Source organism: Scyliorhinus canicula, chromosome 5, assembly GCF_902713615.1.
Source record: "Scyliorhinus canicula chromosome 5, sScyCan1.1, whole genome shotgun sequence".
Lineage (NCBI taxonomy): Eukaryota > Metazoa > Chordata > Chondrichthyes > Carcharhiniformes > Scyliorhinidae > Scyliorhinus > Scyliorhinus canicula.
In genome coordinates, this window is record NC_052150.1 from 147,947,404 (window position 1) to 147,960,946 (window position 13,543).

Genomic DNA, 13,543 nt, shown 5'->3' on the forward strand with positions numbered 1-13,543 from the left:
AGTGTCAAAGGAGGCCATGCGGCCCATTGAGTCTACGCCGGCCCTTGGAAAGAGCAGCCTACTTGAGATCTTTTTGGATTGTGGGGGAGAGACCCACGCAGACTCTGGAGAGAATGTGCAAACTCCACACGGACAGAGGGCCGGGATCGAACCCGGGTCTTCGGCAGCCACGGGGAGAACATACAAACTCCATGCACAGTCATCCGAGGCCGGAATTGAACCTGGGTCCCTGGAGCTGCGAGGCAGCGGTGCTAACCAATGTGCTACCCTTCAGTGGTAGTGGACGAAAATGATGCTTCGGCAAGGGAGGAGGGATTAGAATGGGGTAACCAAATGTTTCTTAAACATTTGATGTTCAGAGGGCCTTAAAGGGGAAAGAGTGAGGTGTTGAGGCGAAGAAATATAGATAGCGAATTCCAATCTGTTGCTCCTAGTCAGCTGTAAACATGGGTGCCAAAGCTGGTGTGACAGTTGAAGGAACAGATAATTCCGGGGTGAATATAGGTGAATTAGAAGGCTGTTGGAAATTACTAGAGGTGCAAGGCCATGATTGAAACATGGGAATAAGAATTTTAAGTTGGCAGCATTGGGTAATAGGGAGTCAACATGGGTCAGATGTAATGGATGAGCAGGATCGGAAATGAGGATCTGATGGTTACAGCGGATGAAAGATAGAATTTGACCAGGAGTCATTGGAATAATTAAGTCTGGAGGTAACAGCAGTATGGATATAGGTTTCCGCAGCAGGTGAAGCAGTGGAGGAGTCTTGGAAAGAATATGGTGTCAGAAGCTCAGCTTGCGATCACATGGGACTTTCAACAACTTGCATTTATAATGCCTTTTAGTGGAATAAAATGTCCCAATGCACTTCACAGGAACATTCTAAAACACAAAATGGCACCAAGCTACATAAAATGATACAAGATCAGATGACCAGAAACTTGCTTAAAACTGATCTCTTTAATCAGTCTATTGGAGCAGGGAAGTGTGGTAGGGAGGCAATTACACAGCTTGGAGCCAAGGCAATAGAAGATATGGCCACCAATGGTGGAGCAACTGAAATTGACTATGCACGAGTTCAGACGTTCATCTAGTAATCAAATATGTCACCAGGGTTATGAACCAACTGGATTAATGTCAGGCTGTTGCTAGGGAGAGGGATGTTGTAGTAACAGATAATCTGGTTTATGCTGAGACAGTGAGCAGAGAGGGGATTGGATTCAGTGAAGATGGCAGGGTATTTTTAGCAGGGGGCCAAAGAATCTCTTGCGTAACCAGATTTAACAGTAGGGAGCCTTGTCTGCCATTTCATTTGGTGTTCGAGAGGACCAACAAAACAGTAAAAGTGCTTGGTGACATGACATGAGGCATGGAGGTGGCCCTTTCGAGACAGTGGCCAAGATGGCCCCTCTGGAAGCGGAGATATCTCTGATAAGTGCTGAAGGCCAAAGTGAATTATTTGGAAAATCATTCCAGGAGGCAAAATATCTGAATTGTGGGGTTGCCAGAGGGGATGGAATGCCCAACTCCCACAGAGTATTTTGTGAAGATGGTAGGGGAGCGTAAACTCACATCACCTTCCTAGTGGGACCGAGCCCATCGACAAAAGCCCCGTCCCAACAAATCGTCGCGGGCAGTAATCGTGAAGTTTCATAGCTTCCAAGAAAAAGAGCAGATCCTGAAGTGGGCAAAGGAGCATCGCCACTACAAATGGGAAGGCCACACCATCAGGTTTTATCTTTTTTTTAAATAATTTTTATTGAAATTTTTACAAAATATAAACATCTTAACTCTATCAACAAACAATCGCAGTAACACCCCAAGAACAATACCCCCCCCCCAACTTCAAGAGCAACTTCAAACAAAAGGAAAAGAAAAACAAAAAAGCACCCAAACAACAAAAGGGAAAGAGATAGCACCCGCCACATCCCACAGACCCATGTACACAGTTCTTCCTTCCCCTTCTCCCCCCCCCCCCCCCCCCCCCCCCCCCCCCCCCCCCGGTTGCTGCTGCTGTCGGCCTATTTCCCTACCGTTCCGCCAGGAAGTCCAGGAAAGGCTGCCACCGCCTGAAAAACCCTTGTACTGATCCCCTCGGCAAATTTCACCCTCTCCAATTTAATGAACCCCGCCATATCATTGATCCAGGACTCCATGCTTGGGGGCCTCGCATCCTTCCACTGGAGCAAGATCCTCCGCCGGGCTACTAGGGACGCAAAGGCCAGAACACCGGCCTCTATCGCCTCCTGCACTCCCGGCTCCACTGCCACCCCAAAAATTGCGAGTCCCCAGCCTGGCTCGACCCTGGATCCCACCACCCTCGACACCGTCCTTGCTACCCCCTTCCAAAACTCCCCCAACGCTGCGCACGCCCAAAACATATGGGCGTGGTTCGCTGGGCTCCCCGAGCACCTAGCATACCTGTCCTCGCCCCCGAAAAACCTACTCATCCTCGACCCAGTCATGTGGGCCCTATGCAGCACCTTGAACTGTATGAGGCTAAGCCTCGCACAGGAAGAGGAGGAATTCACTCTCTCCAGGGCATCCGCCCACGTCCCCCCCCCTCAATCTCCTCACCCAGCTCCTCTTCCCATTTACCCTTCAGTTCCTCCACCGAGGCCACGTCTGCCTCCTGCATTGCCCGGTATATGTCCGCAATCCTCCCTCCTCCAACCCACACCCCCGAGAGCACCCTGTCCCGTACCTCACGTGGGGGTAACAAGGGGAACCCCTCCATCTGCCGTCTGGCAAACGCCCTAACCTGCATGTACCGAAACATGTTCCCCGGGCGGGAGCCCAAACTTCCCCTCTAACTCCCCCAAGCTCGCGAACCTCCCCTCCACAAACAGGTCCCTCAACCTCCTAACCCCTGCCCTGTGCCAGCCCAGAAATCCGCCATCAATGCTCCCCGGAACAAACCGATGGTTCCCCCGTATCGAGGCCTCCATCGAGCCCCCCATTTCTCCCCTGTGCCGTCTCCATTGCCCCCAAATTTTGAGGGTAGCCGCCACCACCGGGCTCGTGGTATACCTCGTTGGAGGGAGCGGCAAAGGCGCCGTCACTAGCGCCTCCAGGCTCGTGCCCACACAATACGCCGCCTCCATCCTCTTCCATGCTGCCCCCTCCTCGTCCATTACCCATTTACGCACCATCGCTGCGTTGGCAGCCCAATAGTACCCACAGAGGTTGGCAACGCCAGCCCCCCCTATCCCTGCCTCGTTCTAGGAACACTCTTCTAACCCTTGGAGTCCCATGCGCCCACACAAAGCCCGTGATACTCCTGTTGACCCTCCTAAAAAAGGCCTTCGGGATAAGGATGGGAAGGCACTGGAACAGGAACAAAAACCTCGGGAGCACCGTCATCTTAACGGACTGCACCCTCCCCGCCAGTGACAGTGGTAACATATCCCACCTCTTAAACTCCTGCTCCACCAACCTTGTGAGGTTGAGCTTGTGCAGGGCCCCCCAACTCCCTGCCACCTGGACCCCTAGGTACCTGAAGCTCTTCCCTGCCTGCTTCAATGGGAGCCTACCAATCCCCTCCTCTTGATCCCCCGGATGCACCACAAACACCTCACTCTTGCCCAGGTTCAACTTGTACCCCGAGAAATCCGCAAATTCACTAAGAATCCTCATCACCTCCGGCATCCCCCCCACTGGGTCCGCCACATATAGCAACAGGTCGTCCGCGTACAACGACACTCTATGCTCCTCCCCACCCCGCACCAGGCCCCTCCAGTTCCCTGACTCCCTCAGTGCCATGGCCAGGGTCTCAATTGCCAGCGCGAAGAGCAAGGGGGACAGGGGGCACCCCTGTCTCGTCCCCCGGTACAGCCGAAAGTACTCCGACCTCCTCCTATTTGTGGCTACACTCGCCATCGGGGCCTCGTAGAGCAGCCTCACCCACCGGATAAACCCCTCCCCAACCTCTCCAACACCTCCCACAAATACTCCCACTCAACCCTATCAAAGGCCTTCTCCGCATCTAATGCCACCACTATCTCCGCCTCCCCTTCCACAGCCGGCATCATAATAACATTGAGGAACCTTCGTACGTTTGTGTTCAGCTGCCTTCCCTTCACAAACCCCGTCTGGTCCTCGTGAATGACCCCGGGCACGCAATCCTCTATTCTAGTGGCCAGGATCTTTGCCAGCAGTTTAGCGTCGGCGTTCAGCAGCGAAATTGGCCTATATGATCCGCACTGCAGAGGGTCCTTGTCCCGCTTCAGGATCAAGGAAATCAGCGCCCGTGACATAGTTGGGGGCAAAGCCCCCCCCCCTCCCTTGCCTCGTTAAAGGTCCGGACCAACAGGGGACCCAACAGGTCCACATACCTTTTATAGAATTCCACCGGAAACCCATCCGGCCCCGGCGCCTTCCCCGACTGCATGCTCCCTATCCCCTTGACCACCTCCTCCAGCTCGATCGGCGCCCCTAGTCCCTCCACCTGCTCCTCCTCCACCCTCGGGAATCGCAGCTTGTCCAAGAAGCGCCCCATTCCACCCCCATCCACCGGGGGTTCAGACCGGTACAGTTCCCCATAGAAGTCCCTGAAGACCCCATTAACATCTACCCCCCTCCTCACCACCGTCCCAGCTCCATCCATCACTCCCCCAATCTCCCTGGCCGCATCTCGCTTCCGGAGCTGTTGCGCCAGCATCCTGCTCGCCTTCTCCCCGTATTCATACACCGCCCCCTGTGCTTTCCTCCACTGAGCTTCCGCCTTTCTGGTAGTCAATAGGTCAAATCTGGCCTGAAGGCTACGCCTCTCCCCCAGCAAACCCTCCTCTGGGGCCTCCGCATATCTCCTCTCCACCTGCACCATTTCCCCTATCAGTCTCTCCCTCTGCTCCCTCCTCTCCCTATGGGTTCAGATGGAAATCAATTCCCCCCTCATCACCGCCTTCAATGCCTCCCAGACCGTCCCCAAATGATCAGGACCCCCACCTCCAGGTCCGGAATGCGGCCCAACATACGCTGCATAAACCCCGCATCGTCCCAATTTGGGGCATAAACATTCACCAACACCACCCGCTCCCCCTGCAGCTTGCCACTCACCATCACATATCTCCCGCCACTGTCAGCCACCACATTTAACGCCTCAAACGACACCTTCTTCCCCACCAGGATCGCCACCCCCCTTACTCTTCTCATCCAGCCCTGAGTGGAATACTTGGCCCACCCATCCCTTCCTCAGCCAAACCTGGTCCACCACTCCTAGGTGTGTCTCCTGGAGCATGGCCACATCCGCCTTCAGTCCCTTCAGGTGCGCAAATACCCGGGCCCGTTTGACCGGCCCATTAAGCCCCCTCACATTCCAGGTTATCAGCCGGATCCGAGGGCTCCCTGCCCCCTCTCCTGCCGATTAGCCATACCCCATCCCTTGCCCACCCCCGGCCAGCGTTCCCCGCTCTGCCAGTTTCCCACGGTGGCAACCCCCCCCCAGCACCCCCCTGCGTCCTCCAGCTCCTTCCTGACCGTTTCAGCAGCAACCCGGTACCACCCCCCCCCCCCCCCCCCCCCCCCCCCCCCCCCCCCCCCAAGGCTAGGACCCCTCCTAGTCGTGCCCACCCCTCCACAGCACTCCCGTGAGCCAGCTAACTTCTGCTGACCCTGGCGACTCCCGCCCTACCTTCGGCTCCTCCCAACGTGGGACTGCCCCTCCTCCATTGTGCCCATCAACGGGTCCACCCTCCCCCCGCTCTTACGCGGGAAAAGAAAACAACCAGCAACGACCTGCGCTTCTCAGCCCCGGCCCCGCCCCCACCATCTCACAGCGCGGGAAGCCCGCAGAAAGCCCGCGCTTTCGCCCTGCCGGGCCCCGCCTCCTCCAGGGGCACTCCCATTGTCAGTCTCCCCCACCAGCTCCCCGAACTCCCCGTTTACCCCTCTGCCCGAACCCGTGCACCCGGCCCCTGCTTAAAAACCCCTATAGAAAAAACAGTACGACATTCTTACACTAAACCAAGCAAATGCAAATACAATATTATACAACATCCCCCATCCTAGACCCTCAGTTCGAGTCCAATTTCTCAGCTTGCACAAAGGCCCACGCCTCCTCCGGGGACTCAAAATAGTGGTGCCGATCCTTATAGGTGACCCACAGACGCGCCGGCTGCAACATGCCGAACTTCACACTCCGTCTGTGGAGCACCGCCTTCGTCCGGTTAAACCCGGCCCTCCGCCTCGCCACCTCCGCACTCCAGTCCTGGAAGATCCGCACCTCCGTGTTCTCCCACTTGCTGCTCTGCTCCTTCTTGGCCCACCGGAGCACACACTCACGATCCACGAACCGATGAAACCTCACCAGCACCGCCTGCGGCGGCTCGTTCGGCTTGGGCCTCCTAGCCAAAATTCTGTGGGGCCCCTCTAACTCCAGGGGCCCCTGGAAGGACCCAGCCTCCATCAGCGAGTTTAACATGATCACTACGTAGGCTGCTAGGTCCGACCCCTCCAGCTCCTCCGTGACCGGTTGTCCAGCTCCTCGAACCGCTCCTGCCATCTTTTATGGAGCGCCTCGTGCATCTCCACCTTCCCCGCCACGGCCACGACCTTGTCCTCCCTTTCGGAGGCCTGCTGCTGCAGCCCCCGGATCGCAGCCCCCTGGGCTGTCTGGGTCTCCATCAGTTCCCTGTTGGTTACCTTCAGGGACTCCAGCAGCTCCAACTTCAGCTCCTGGAAGCAGCGCAGCAGAATCGTCTGCTGCTCCTGGACCCACTTCCTCAGCTCCTCGAGGCCTTCGCCGGCCGCCATTTTTTCTTCCTGCCCCCGTTTTTTCAGAGGCACTTTCCTCGGTTTTTTTTCTGCCCCGCCACTGGTCCGGACCATGGGACCGTTGGGGTCGACTCCTGTCTTCTTCCCCCGTTGGGACTCGCCGCTGCAGCTCCGTTGGGGGACCGGAGCTGGCAAACAAGCGGGTGGCATTCAACAAAGCCAAAGCCGTCCAATGTAAAAGAGTAATCCAGTTTGAGGTGGTTTACCCGGCGCGGCTAAGAGTGACTTTTGAGAGAAAATACTTTTTTTGATTCACTGGAGGAGGCATATTCCTTTGCAAAGAAGCATGGGCTGGGTGTGGGTTGATTGAGGTTTTTGGGATATGAGGGATGGACATGTTGATATGTGGAATTGTTGGGGTCCCTTGTTCATGTTTGCATTTTTCTGGTCTTGTCTGGGTTGAATGTTTTGCAAGTTGGACTGTTATACCAAAGTTCAGGAAATTGAGACTGATTGTTGGATGATGGACCAGCAGTCTGACAGCACAAAGGGGTTAAAAGAGCTCTTTAATAAGCTGCCATCAAAAACATCGTTAGTACTTGGTAATGCTATCATGACGATCCTTTATAAGGCTCTGGTTAGGCCCCATTTGGAGTACTGTGTCCAGTTTTGGGCCCCACATCTCAGGAAGGACATACTGGCACTGGAGCGTGTCCAGCGGAGATTCACACGGATGATCCCTGGAATGGCGGGTCTAACATATGATGAACGGCTGAGGATCCTGGGATTGTATTCATTGGAGTTTAGAAGGTTAAGGGGAGATCTAATAGAAACTTACAAGATAATACATGGCTTAGAAAGGGTGGACGCAAAGAAACTGTTTCCGTTAGGCGAGGAGACGAGGACCTGTGGGCACAGCCTTAGAATTAGAGGGGGTAAATTCAGAACAGAAATGCGGAGACATTTCTTCAGCCAGAGAGTGGTGGGCCTGTGGAATTCATTGCCGCGGAGTGCAGTGGAGGCCGGGATGCTAAATGGCTTCAAGGCAGAGATAGATAATTTCTTGATGTCGCGAGGAATTAAGGGCTACGGGGAGAATGCTGGTAGGTGGAGTTAAAATGCCCATCAGCCATGATTGAATGGCGAAGTGGACTCGATGGGCCGAATGGCCTTACTTCCACTCCTATGTCTTATGGTCTTATGATTCCATCAGATTGCTGGAACCTGAAACATTCTTTTTAAGGCCACAGTAGAAATTTAATCAGTATTGGCACTCCCTTACTGCTAAATAAATTAATTGTACAAAGATGCTGCAACATGGAAATGAGCCCTTTGGTCAAACCAGTTTTTATCTTTCATATGAGCAACTGGTTCCAATCCGATTTATCTACCTTTTTTCCATATCCCTTCAACTTCAATTCCTGCATCCACCAATCCGATCTAATAGTGAATGCTACTGTCATGTCTGCCTCCACAGCTAATCCTAGAGGTGAATTTCACAGCCTCCGAACTCTGAATGTGTAGATGTTTCTGCTACCCACTATTCACAATTCGATCCCGGGTCCCCAGAGCATTATCCTGGGTTTCTGGATTACTTGTCCAGTAATAATAGTAATTGTAGTGTAGAACCCAATTCTGCACATATTATTCTACCCGAGGTCCTAAGATTTTATACAGGCTAATATATGTCTCCTACGCATATTCCTCGGTAATAGTCTATTTAGACTGTCTCCCCCCCCCCCCCCCCCCCCCCCCCCCCCCCCCATCCTGCCTTTTGAGCACAGTGAATTATGTCGGGGGGGATGGTTTGGATGGTTTGCAATGGTGTATTATGTTTTAGGGGTCAGTTGGTTCAGTTGACTAGACAGCTGGTTCATGATGTGGCGTGGCACCAGCAGTGTGGCTTCTGTTCTTTGCCCCTCACCTGTGGTGTAGTGACCCTCTGGTTACATCACCATCATTCAGCTCTCTCAAAAGGGGAGAGCAGCTTATGGTCCTCGGGGAATATTGTCACAAACTGACAACTTGTTGTATTGATATGCAGCACTGTATATACACACGGGGTTGATGTAAATACACTACAACTAAGTAACCACTAAAGGGAGCAGCAGAGATGTATATAATAGACAAACAGGAAGTCAAGGGACACTCTTCACAGGAACGGCAGCTAGTGAGCAGGACACAGGCAGACAGCTCTCATGTAACATCTAGTATAAGCTCTGGAGAGAGAAAACAAACTCGCACAATAAAGCATCTACTTCAACTGTAAGACTGCAAGCTTTATTCAGACACTAGGAATAATACACTTGTTATATCAGATCTCCGGTGACCTGTGGCAACCGTCCTAAGACCGTCAGTATCTTTGCTTTTTTTTAAAAAGTCGGTTTAAATCAGTTAAATCAGTTCAAACATGAACAAGGGGCCCCAACAATTCCACATATCAACATGTCCATCCCTCATATATATTAGACCAATTGATTAAACTAAAGATTGATATAACACATGCAAACATCACATCATCATGATGTTTGTAAAAGGAGAATTTAATTGGACTTGTCCATTATCAATTACTTTAGTCAATTAGCTAGTTTCCTTTCACCTGAGGAAGGAGCTGCGCTCCAAAGGCTAGTGATTCGAAACAAACCTGTTGGACTTTAACCTGGTGTTGTAAGACTTCTTACAATGTAAAGAAAAGGATGGCGAACCATTTAAATTGATCAAACACTGAATTTAGATGGTTGCCAGGATGCATAAAATCAGCGATGACCAAAATACCAATGGTCACATCAATGGAATGGATTAGGTACAAGAACCTGTGCCCAGAAATTGGTAAACATGGAGTCTGTTTTGTGTCCAAAAAGTAAAAGAAAAACAGGTGTCATTTTTTACCCCAGTACATCCAAATAACTTATTACTGAATGTAGCCAAATCAAAAGCCAGGATGTCGAGAGTTTTTCCCCATTTCTCCATTAATGTAAAGAAAAATCAATAGCAGTATCGCATTGGTAGATTTCAGAAAAGCTGATTAATACTTGTATCACCTTGTCATCAAAGTTGCAGAAGGCAGCCAGCAGAATGAGTTGTTTTAGTCTGCGTTTGCATTAAAATCAAACTATCCAGCTTCTCGGTAGCACGGTGGCGCAGTAGTTAGCACTGGGACTATGGCGCTGAGGACCCAGGTACGAATCTAGGCCCTGGGTCACTGTCTGTGAGGCGTTTGCACAATGTCCCTGTGTCTATGTGGGTCTTGATGGAACCATCAATTCAGCGAACACGTGTAGTTGGATCTGAACAGAGGCTTTAATACACTTACAACAGAGCCAGCCTATTCGCTGTTGAACTTCAGATGAACTGCAGGCTGGCTCTAAGGCACTGATCTTTATACATCGGTCCCAGGGGGAGGAGTCCTGGGCGGAGCCACGGGAGGAGCCCAGTACAAACTCCCGTGTACTCCCAGAGCGACGACTCCTGGTGGTTGGATAGTGCAACTGCGCTTACAATGGTGGATAGTAAACATATATACACGGAGTTATATTGTCAACTATATACAGCATTGATCTTAACGGGTAGATAACGAACATCCGTACATGGAGTGATATTGGCAACTATATATAGTGTGAATCACATTCACCCCCTGTTAAAAAAATCAAGTCCGGCGGGGGTGATGGCTCAAAGAGTCAGTCTGTCTGGTGGATGAATTGTCCGTTTTGATCTGCGGAGCACCGGGGTTGCAGCCTCTTGCGGTGGCTGGGCTGGCGTCGAGGTCTGGGGTACGGTTGCCGGCTCCGGGGCGAGTCTTGTCCGAGCCTCATACACCTCCTGGTCGAATGGAGACTGGGGGGGCGGGCTGGTGCTGGGGCTTGGGACTGGTGGGGTGAGCTCGCAGAATCGGGGGCGCAAGGGGGCGGCCGCATAGGGAATGGGGAAAGGAGTTCCTCGGTGGGGGTAGATTGGGGGGGGGGGCTGGATCCAGCGGGTGCCAGGTCCCGGAGGGATACTGTGTACTGTGTCCTGGCGACCGTCCGGGAACTCAACAAATGCGTACTGTGGGTTGGAATGAAGCAGGCGGACCTTTTCAATAATGGGGTCGGTTTTGTGCGCCCTGACGTGCTTCCTTCGGAGAACCGGGCCTGGTGTCCACAGCCACGCTGGAAGTGAGACCCCTGTGGTAGTGCCCCTGGAAAAAATGAAGCGCCGCTCGGGGGGGGGGGGGGGGGGGGGGGGGGGGGTTGGTTGGTAGCTGTACACAGGAGGGAACTAATTGCGTGGGAAACCTGGAGCTTTCTGGACCTGAGGGTCAGTAGGACGGTCTTCCAGACCGTCACGTTCTCCCTCTCCACCTGTCCATTCCCCCTGGGGTTGTAACCGGTAGTCCTGCTCGAGGCGATGCCCTTGTCGAGCAGGTACTGACGCAGCTCGTCACTCGCGTCTAGAAGCGTAAAGCGATTGATGGTCTGGCTATAATCGACGACCATGCGGAATTTTTCCCCGGTCTTGACGACCACCACCTGAGCTCTCCAGGGACTGTTACTGGCCTCTATGATCCCCTCACTGAGCAGCCTTCGGACCTCCGTTCTGATAAATGCCCTATCCTGCAGGCTGTACTGCCTGCTGCGGGTGGCTAACGGTTTGTAATCCGGGGTGAGGTTGGCGAAGAGAGGAGGGGGGGGCGATGCGCAGCTTGGTGAGGCTGCAGATAGTGAGTGGGGGCAGGGGCCCGCCGAAGCTGAGGGTGAGACTCTTGAGATTACATTGGAAATCCAAGCCTAAGAGGAGTGGCGCGCAGAGGTCGGGCAAGACATGCAGTTTAAATTTGGAATAGCTAGCGCCTTGAATCGTTAGCGTTGCTGTAGTGCGGCCTTGGATTTGGATGGAATGGGAGCCCGAAGCGAGGGCGATAGTTTGGTTGACGGGATAAATAGGGAGGGAACAGCGTCTTACCAGCTCTGGGTGCATGAAGCTCTCTGTTCTCCCGGAGTCGAAGAAGCACGACGTGTTGTACCCGTTGATCTGGACCTCCGTCATCCAATTTCTTGGATGCTTGGGGAGAGATTGGTCGAGGGTGACCACGTTGAGTTTCGGGCCGCATGGTGGGTGCCCGGGGGAGTCGAATTCTTCCGATCGGGCGTCCTGTCGAGTACATGCCGCTGCGTTCCGGCGAGCTTGACGCAGGAACACTGCGCTGAGTTGCGGGCCATGTGGTGACTGCCCGGGGGGGTCGTACTCCAATGAGCTGTTTGAGTCTGGGGATGCAGCTAGGGCCTGTAGATTGCACGTGGAGGGTGATGATGAAGATGGCGTCCAAGATGGCAGCCCTCATGAATCGCACGTGGCCGGCCACGTGGTGGAGGTTTGCCAAGATGACGGCTCCCATGGATCGCACGTGGCAGGAGGGGGCGGAGCCTGAGCGTAGGCCGCAGCGTTTCGGGCCCCGCGGGCCTTCTGGTGCTGGGGGCGATGTTTTTGGGCTGTTGGGGTGTTGCGGGCTGGGGCCCTTCTGCCGAGGCACACTCCAGCATAGTGGCCTTTCTTCCCGCAGCTGCTGCAGGTCGCAGATCGGGCTGAGCAGTGCTGCTGCGAGTGCTGGCTTTGTCCACAGAAGTGGCAGGCTGGAGCAGTTGAATAACTGGTTTGGGGAGCTGAATAGTGGCAGGCTGGAGCAGTTGAATAACTGGTTTGGCGAGCTGAATAGTGGCAGGCTGGAGCAGTTGAATAACTGGTTTGGCGAGCTGAGTAGCTGGCTGGGGGAGCGGAGTAATTATCTGGAGCAGCTGGATAGCTTGAGTAGTTGACTGGGACAGTAGGGCGACCGGCTGTGGCAGCGCGATAGCTGAGGGGCCTTGCGGCACAGGCTTGGGGGGTCCTCGGGTCGGGGGCCCATGCGGGGTCCGCGGGAAACGAGTTGAGGCTGTGGAAGGAAACTTCCATTGTGATAGCAGCCTCTACGGTAGTCTCTAAGCCCTGGGCCCCATTTTCTAATAGTCTCTGGCGTACATAGTTAGATCGAAGGCCCGCTACAAAAACGTCCCGCACAGCAAGCTCCCTATGTTCGGCCGCGGTTACAGCCTGGTAATTGCAGTCATTTGAGAGATTGTTCAACTCGCGTGCAAATTCAGCTAAAGTTTCAGTAGACCGTTGTTGGCGAGTCGTGAACACATGGCGGGCAAAGACGTCATTCATGGGCCTAATATACATTTTGTCCAAAATCATCAGCGCTGCGGTGTAGGAACCGGCTGGATTTAGTTGTCGAAATTCTGTGGCTTACCCTCTCGTGCAGTAGGCTGAGCTTTTGTTCCTCCGTAGTTTCAGCGGTGCTGATCTCGGCCAGGTAGGCCTTAAAACATCGAGTTCTAGACGTCCTGGTTTTAGAACAGATTCCATGCTTTACTTCGGCAGCTTCTTAAGTGTATTAAATTGATGGTACCATCAATTCAGCGAACACGTGTAGTTGGATCTGAACAGAGGCTTTAATACACTTACAACAGAGCCAGCCTATTCGTTGTTGAACTTCAGATGAACTGCAGGCTGGCTCTAAGGCACTGATCTTTATACATTTGTCCCAGGGGGAGGAGTCCTGGGCTGAGCCAACGGAGGAGCCCAGTACAAACTCCCGCGTACTCCCAGAGCGACTCCCCCGGTGGTTGGATAGTGCAACTGCACTTACAATGGTGGATAGTGAACATATATACACGGAGTTATATTGTCAACTATATACAGCATTGATCTTACAACGGGTAGATAACGAACATATATACATGGAGTGATATTGGCAACTATATATAGTGTGAATCACATTCACCATAGGTCTCGCCTGTCACGACACAAAATA

General features: G+C 53.2%; 1 protein-coding gene across 1 annotated transcript in view; it reads left to right on the plus strand.

The window, feature by feature from the left end:
- Nucleotides 1-13,543, plus strand: part of lancl2 (LanC lantibiotic synthetase component C-like 2 (bacterial)) — a 68,819-nt gene that overhangs the window by 33,225 nt on the left and 22,051 nt on the right. The window lies entirely within an intron of this gene.